An 8,505-nucleotide genomic window follows, 5' to 3' on the forward strand; every position below is an offset into this window, starting at 1 on the left:
AGCCACTCAATTTGGAGACACATTTGACTGTGTCTACAGTCATTTTAAAAGGAGGTTTAGGCAAACCTGATAATACTTAGGAAGCTGTTTGTTTTTAAAGATTCTTCATTCTTGGTTATAAAGTTAGTAATACTCAAGGAGGCTTCTCAAATCAAATACAGTCTCCAAATATGGGTACTAAGCCAAGTGTGCTACTCATCGAAGTTTGATAAGCAACCTAAGGGCTTTATAATTACATATATTTCTAATGTTCTTCCTGAGCTGGCTCTGATTTCCAGTGAGGGATCCTTACATTCTTCAAGTCTATATTGCTCATGCACTGCAAGCAAGTAAAGCTCTGAGTTTTGAGAAGATACACACCTGCCTAGAAAGTTCACAAGCTGGGAGAGTTGCAGATCATGTTTTCACAAATGTTTTTACAAACAAGATGTAAAGTTCAAAGAACTGAATCAGTTCCACTAATAAATTCTACAAAAAAAGCTACAATATGAAAAATTCTTAAGACATCTATCTTGTACCTGTTAACCCCTAAAGCATGCTTTATAAAAATCAAGACATTTTATCTACTACAAACCCTATCTGGTATGTCTCAGATAAGAATCAAATGCATCAGAGGACCTTTTTTTTTTTTTTTTTTTTTTTTTTGTCTTTTTGCCATTTCTTGGGCCGCTCCCGCGGCATGTGGAGGTTCCCAGGCTAGGGGTCTAATCGGAGCTGTAGCCACCGGCCTACGCCAGAGCCACAGCAACACTGGATCTGAGCCGCGTCTGCGACCTACACCACGGCTCATGGCAATGCCGGATCGTTAACTCACTGAGCAAGGGCAGGGACCGAACCCGCAACTTCATGGTTCCTAGCGTTAACCACTGCGCCACGAGGGGAACTCCCAGAGGGCCATTTTAACCAGAGCAGAAAATGATTGCTCGTTAGAACTAAGAGAACGCAGAATGGTGCTCAAGGAAAACAACATGCAGTACCGCGCATTAGGCAACCATTTGATGTACTGTTTGCTGAGTCTTTCTCTGGCTGACGAATGATGTTCCACTTGGAGGAAAAAAGACATGGTACAGATGCTATCACTATGCACAGGAAGCTGGCAAAAAGTGGTTAAGTGATTTTCTAAGTTTACTCAGAAAGCAAGTAGCAGAACTGGGTCAAAAGTCCTATGTTTTATTATTATTACTAAAGGAGAAGCACCTAGAAAAAAAAAGGTTTGAAGGGTTAAGTACAAAGTCTTAAATTTATCATTTTTATCCTTTTGTTTACTGTTACATCACTCTACCCTTTCTCAAGCACCTTTGTAGATCACAAGTAGATTTACTAATGTCTAGGTGTTCTTATGTTTTTCAGAATTGGTATGTAATCTCTCTTAAATTTAGTTTACCCCTCAAACAAAGAAAAATCCTTCCTGGATACTCAAGGATTGAGAAGAAAACAAGACTTTTTAAATCCTTGCCTTTTGCCTATTGATTCGGTGGTAAAAGTGACCAGCTAGTCTAGGTGTGATTCTGATCCCTGGGTTTATTCTGTAGGGCTTTTTTTTTTTTTTTTTTTTTCCTCTTAACTTTCATGAACAGTGAAAAATAATTACTTCTTCCAAGAAAAAAATTAAAAATAATTTTGGAAAACAGAGGAAAAAGTTTCTGTATTTGCTTTCCCGGTTTTAGACGGTTATACCTTGGCTTATTTTTCTCATTTCCTTATAACAAATAGAATTAAATTTTATTTTATAAAGGGTATTGTTAAGTCTGATTTTTTTTCATCTAAAACACATTAAGTTCTTTGGATATTTAAGAGTGCATAATTACAAATGTATATCATTAAAGCAAAGCTATATTAATTCATACAAAGCTGCCCTAGGGTCTAGTAGCTTTTGGAGGGCCCAGCAAAACTACTTAGAGACTTCCTTTCTCCTTTGTCTAAACATGTTGATTTCTTTCTTCAATTTTAATTTTGTAACTTAACACAAAGTGCATTTTGGAAATGCACACAATTAGTTTATAATGTAAGTCAAGTTACTAAATAATAATAATACAGTAAAAAATAATTACAATAGCTCTGGCTCTATCATTAAGGCATATTTTTTTCCTAGTAGTATATATTACATAGTACATAGTTTAAACTCAACTATCTGAATATTCAGTTTCATTGAATGTTGTTTTTAAAAATAAATCCACTACTTCATATCCAGACAAAATACTTGTGTATATTAAAAAAAACTTAACTGAAATTTCTCCTAGTTATATTTAGTCTAAGGAAGGAAGGAAAAGTCTAAATTTGTGAGTTATATCACAATACAGATTTTCTCTAAAAGAAATTCAATTTTTGCTCATTTTCAAGTATCTTTAGTTGTCATATTAGAGTTGATTTTAATGACAACAACTACTATGTACTTCCATAAATATACAAAACAAAGAATAACAAATAGATACACTGATTTTTATGGCATTAACTAACCTAGACCAACCAAAGATTTCCTAGTAGAGTTCTAGGGGGACTACTTTAATGACTGGATAAGCATAGGTTGCAATAAACATACTGACATAAGATAAATGGGTGCTTTTAGAGGTTTCTCAGCCTCAGCATTATTGACATTTTGGGGTGGATAATTCTTTTTTGTGGGAGATATCCTGTGCATTATAGGATGTTTCACAGCATCCCTGCGCCTGCACACTAGATACTAGTGGCACCCCTGACTCATTGTTAAAAAACAAGGATATCTCTGGCATTGCCAAATTGTTCCCTGAGGGACAAAGTCATCCCTGATTGAGAACCAGGGATGCTTGGAAATAGCTTTCATTCCACATTAAATATTCTAATGCCCCTCTCTGTAGCATTTACTCTATTAATTGAATCAGCAAACACACTTCTTCCTAATACATATGAAGCCCACTTAGCCCAGACTCTGAGTGAATTATCTCAAATTCCAAATTGATATAGTCTAAATTAATTCATTTTATTGTATAAATCAAATAAACATTGTATCAACCAGTGGTTCAGATAAGTTTATAATATTTTTAGGTCTCTATCAAACAGCTCTTATGAGTATCTCTTAGTCTAAACAAAGCATTGCAAACTATGTTATAATTTGTACAACAAAGGAATATAAGGCAAAATGTTAATTCTGTTGTGGTCCAGCATGTTTACCCACTGGTCAGTCTTGTCTATTATCAGATATAGTAATTGGCTAGCTTGTGTAGCTGTAATTTGTCCAACAAAAACTAAAACAGTTATTGTTAAGGGAATATCTTTAATAAGAGTGTTCTGGGAGTTCAATGAAATATGTGTCATTTCTACTGAAATCAGCCAAGTGGTTGGAAGAAATCGTGAGAATGTGAATGAAATTGGGAAAGGAATTGAGAAGAGTGTTGGGACTGGTCATGTGAACCACAGAAACTGTTGCTTTTCTCAGCTTCCCTTCTTTTCTGATGTCCAAAACAAGAGCCTGAGCTCATCTCTCTATTTCCCAGCTGTAATTACTTCATCCTGTTCTGTGGATATCTTCACCGGCCCTCTATTATTCAAGTAACTCTACACTTTTGTCTTTGCTCTCAATGCCAACATAGGCTATCTGCCAAAAGATTCTTATCTGCCAGTGCTATTTTTTATAACCTGTTTACAGAGACATTTTTCTAACTTCCTCTCTTATTCACCCTAACATCTTTAATATTCAAATTTCAAAAGCAAAAAGCGACTTGCTTATTTACCAGTTGATCTTTTTTACTTTATAACTAAAAAGACTCAAAAGTACTTATTTCTCAGTTCCAGTCTTCAATAAATCATGGTGTAATAGGACTGGAATAGACCCTAGGGGTCATCAACTTTCCACAGATAGCAGCTTTAAGCAACAGGCTCAAAGTCAAACAGAACTGAAATCAAATTCTACCTCCATTTTACACTGAAGGAGGGATATTGAACAGATTTTTAAATTTACTGAGTCTCAGTGTAACTCTTTTAAATGAGAATAAGAGATCCTACCTTATAGGAATGCATTAGATAATTTATTGAATTTTCTAACACAAAGCATATAATTGATAAATATTTATCCCCCTCTCATTGTTCCCATTGGAGTAAACCTTACAATAAATATCTGTAAATGGGCTTCCTTATCCACATTATAGCAACTTTGGTTTTTTGTTTGTTTGCTTTTTGTTTTTTTGTCTTTCTGGGCCGCACTATCAGCATAGGAGGTTCCCAGGCTAGGGGTCAAATTGAAGCTCTAAATGGCGGCCTGTATCATAACCATAGCAACGTGGGATCCAAGCCTCTTCTGACCCTACAGCAATGCCAGATCCTTAACCCAGGGATCGAACCTGCATCCTCATTGATATGAGTCAGATTAATTTCTGTTGAGCCATGATGGGAACTCCAGCAATTTTGTTTTAATTACAAATTTTTGATTCAGTATATATGTCCTGTTTAAAAATTAAAACACACAAAACATAGCGAAAAATAAACTTTCCATAAACAACTACTATTATCAGTTGTGTATGTGTATGAAACCAACTATAGATAGCCTATGTACACACAAAGGCATTGCTATGCATATATTTCTACTTGGCCCAAGTTGTAGCACACTATACACACTGTCCTACATCCTGAATTTAACATGAAATCTATTTAAGTATTCAAGGTTCTTGAATTATTGCCATGTTTACTTTTCTAAGCAATAAATACCCTCAGTTTAATATATATCTACATATGTATATATGTATACCCATACCTATTTATATTGATCTATGTATCTATCCACCTATTCTATAGATCTATTTATCAATTATCTATCTATCTATTCATATTTCTCACTGACTTTAAACATACACTTCTCTTTTTTGGCCACACCTGCAGCATGCAAAAATACCTGCGCCAGGGATCGAAGCTGCATTACAGCAGCGACCCCAGCTGCCATAGTGACAACATCAGACCCTTAACCTGCTGAGCCATACCAGAACTCCTAAATGTACACTTCTTCATCAGTGACTTTCCTAATATTAGTTCCCCAAACTGAACACTGTATTAAAAAATACAGACCACTATGGAACTCTCATCTAATTTCCCTATGGCTCTGATATAATTACTTAACTATTACATGCGATACTTTATTTATACAGTGTCTATAGGAAATCTGACTTTTTAAAACAATATTTTGTGCGTAAAACATATTATACTAAAGTTACTGAAATCATCAGTAACTGGTGTAAAATCACTCGAATTCAGGTGGAAGACTCATTAATATTTAAGATTAAATCTTTAGTTCATTATAAATTGAGTTTGATATGCTATCATGAAAAGACTCATTTTATCTTCATAATGATAATAATATTGATGCAAACAATTAGCAATAATCCAGCTGACAACAGCCTGCTTACTCTTAGTCTAGGGCATGGCAGTCAATGAAATTCCTAGTAATTTCATAGTTCTAGCATTGCTGAGATTCTAGGTTTTTAAAGGGTCCCTTCTTAAAATTATGTGCTCTTTGTAGTGTATTAAATAAGATTCTCCTTTGCAGAGGTGACAATGATTATGAAAAGTTCTCTGTGGGCCTTAGGGACAAAAGTGACTTTTTGAGAATGTGTTTTCTTTACATTAATTGACATTGTGTCTTCAATTATCTACAGTAATACAGACTAAGCTATGCTTGTTGCTTCAACTAACCTTGTCCATTTTTAAATTAATTCTTATTCAATCCATGGTGAGAAAAGAAAACTTCCCCAAATAAAATGCAGAATGTCTCATTTCTCAAATCTTTAATCTAGAGCAAAGTTTTACAAAATGAGGTGTTAGGTTCATTAAAATAAACACCTGAGGGTTTGAGAAATATTACAATTTTACATGAGGACATTTTTTTTTTCCACAAAAGAGGGACCCAAAGCTTTCAACAATTTTGAAAGGGGGGGGGTCATTAAAAAAAAAGGAAAAAGTCACTATTCTCAATCAAGGATCTTCTCTAGAAAAGACAATTAAACAGAGGAAGGGGTTCAAAGTTCTACCCATATTTCTGGGAGACATTGAAAAGGAGTTTTCTTAAGGATGTAAAGAGATTTCATAAGAATGCTATGTAGAATAGCTGTTTCCTCCTTAGATGGAGACTGTGCTGGCTAGTTTAATGTGTTAACTTGATTAGGGTATAAAGTAACCAATGGCTTAATCAAACACTAATTTAGGTTTTGCTATGAAAGTATTTTGTAGCTATGGTTAACATCTACCATCAGTTGACTTTAAACAAAGAGATTATCCTCTACAAAATGGATCTGATCCAATCTAATTTAAGGCCTTAATAGCAGAAAAATGAGGTTTACCAAAGAAGAAAACCATCTGTCTTAAGACTGCACCATCAACTGCTGCCCAAGTTTCAAGCTTCAAAGCCTGCCTTACAGATTTCAGGCTTTCCAACCCCAGTAATATATATATATATATAATATATATATGTATATTTCAGTTCTTGTTTCTCTGGATAACTCTGACCTATCAAATATAGCTGATATAGAGGCAAATATTAGAAACGAAAATAGTAACAGAAAGGACCATTACATTAGGTTAGACCTTTCTTTCAGAATTCTAGTTGTGTTAAGAGTTTTAAAGAAAATAAAAGGGGGTTGCATAGTGCAGAATTGAAAAGCATCTCCTGAATAGGTGTTTAGAAAACTCTCCAAATTCTTGCTGGGCTAAAAACAAAGGAAACACTCGCTACTAAGAAGACATCAGGAGATCCTAACTGAGAATCTGTTCCAAATTGGAGAGCGTCAGGCTGCAGGGCTAACAGTGACACAGTATCAGAGTTCCAGAGTCCAGAGGATTCCTGCTTCAGCTCTCACACTATGCAAGACTCAGGGCGTTTCCCACCCTGAGTATAGTATGGAAAACACTATAGTAGAGTTTAATATACTAATATATTGTTTTCTCATAATTCTAAAATATTATATCAGAAACTTTGGGAAGTATGAAAGAGCACTTTCTCTTTTCATTTGTGTGGCAGAAAGTTGCCAATGAAGTTAAGTTTATACAAGCTAAGGAGAGGCACAGAAAAGTATGTTTTCAACCGTAAAACAAAAGAACTCACCACATCGTGTACACAGTTCCTGCATGTTCATGGTTCCTGGCTCATGAGTGATGTTCTGAACAAGTAATACGCTGAGAAAGGCCACAAGGCACATCTTGGAAAGATTCAATATATTTGAATCACATTTGTAGTTTGTTCTCTCCAAAGCCTCTTTATTTTGCAACTATTTTCCTAATTAACAGTGTCCTGGCAGCTCTGTAAGGAAGTCCAGTTGGAAAGATGCCAAAAAACTGCCATGGCCATTTCTTGTCAAACACAAGCCAAAAGTGAGATTCAATGTGTTACTTGAGTTAGTTTTGTTTAATGTTTGGGATATGATTTGATTTTATGCTTTAATTTTTATAAACTAAATTTTGCTTCTTAAGTTAAAAAAAAAGGAAGCAATACAAAGTGGTCACTCCAGGGAAAGTTTTTTTTTTGTTTGGTTTTTTTCTAGCTGTCATTGGTGAGTTTTTGTTTATTCACCCTGGGAGGGCTTTAATAACTGTACTGCTTTGTTGATCGCATGACCGTTTTTGCATTGCTCTTGCTTCTGAATACCTAGGCAAGGCTCTTTCATCTTACTCACACATCGCTCAACTTTGGATCAATGCCAAATTCCCCACCTTCATGAATGATTAACTCATGTAGCCTGTTGCTAATAATGTGCGCACTTGATGGCGGATGCTATTTATTTTGGACAGGGTGAACACAGACCTTGGATGTTTGATTAGGGCATTGTGGTCCATAGCGTGTGTGGGCATACTTTCCAGGATCCATATCCTCAGGTTGCCTCTCATCTCCCCTTTGCACTGTCACAGGAAGGGAGTTTTCAGTCCACTTTATCATTCACAAGTTACCTCCAACTTAGCCTTGTCATTGCGATTCGTCACACTTATCCTCTATCCTTTTATGTGCTGTATCTCACTGAAGTCTCCACACACCAGTCTGGTGCCCCAGGGTATACGCCTACAACAAAGATCTCAAACATAGTTTAAAAGGAAATGCCATAAAAGAGAAAAATAATGGTCACAGTTGCTACTAGAGGCCAGTTCCCACAAACCCGGCAGGTTTTCCAACTTCAACCATAGCTGAATTACAAGGGCAGCCATCAACTCAGCAGCTCTAGGTATGATTAAGTGTAGTCACACTACAGCATTATCTGTCTTTCTTCTGCTTTTTCTTTTGTAGCACGGCCCTTCTACTTAACCTTCTCAACTAAGAGAGAGGAAGAAACATAGTTTCTTTGTATTCCCTTAGCTCACTGGTAAAATCTATGAAAAGCAGATGGAGCAGGCTACCAGGCTTCCAGGAGAAACAATGATTCTGCTTTTGGCCATGTTGTAGGGACACATTACCCATCTGGCAGATTCCCATAACTCAGCTGTCAGGAATTCCATTCTCATCAGGCCTGGCCATACTCAAGCTGTGGGATTCTTGAGTGTGTGCCTGGCAACTGCCCAAGA

The 8,505-nt window shown here is 36.0% G+C and overlaps 1 long non-coding RNA gene across 2 annotated transcripts in view; it reads right to left on the minus strand.

Annotated features, from left to right (window-relative positions):
• Positions 1-7,280, minus strand: part of LOC102164639 — a 98,113-nt gene extending 90,833 nt beyond the window's left edge. Inside the window, exon 1 of one of the 2 annotated variants that reach the window (XR_002339178.1) lies at positions 7,061-7,280. This is a non-coding gene — a long non-coding RNA (uncharacterized LOC102164639). The remainder of the gene's footprint in view (positions 1-7,060) is intronic. The other variant, XR_002339177.1, reaches the window with a different exon arrangement.

This window comes from Sus scrofa, chromosome 15, assembly GCF_000003025.6.
Source record: "Sus scrofa isolate TJ Tabasco breed Duroc chromosome 15, Sscrofa11.1, whole genome shotgun sequence".
NCBI lineage: Eukaryota > Metazoa > Chordata > Mammalia > Artiodactyla > Suidae > Sus > Sus scrofa.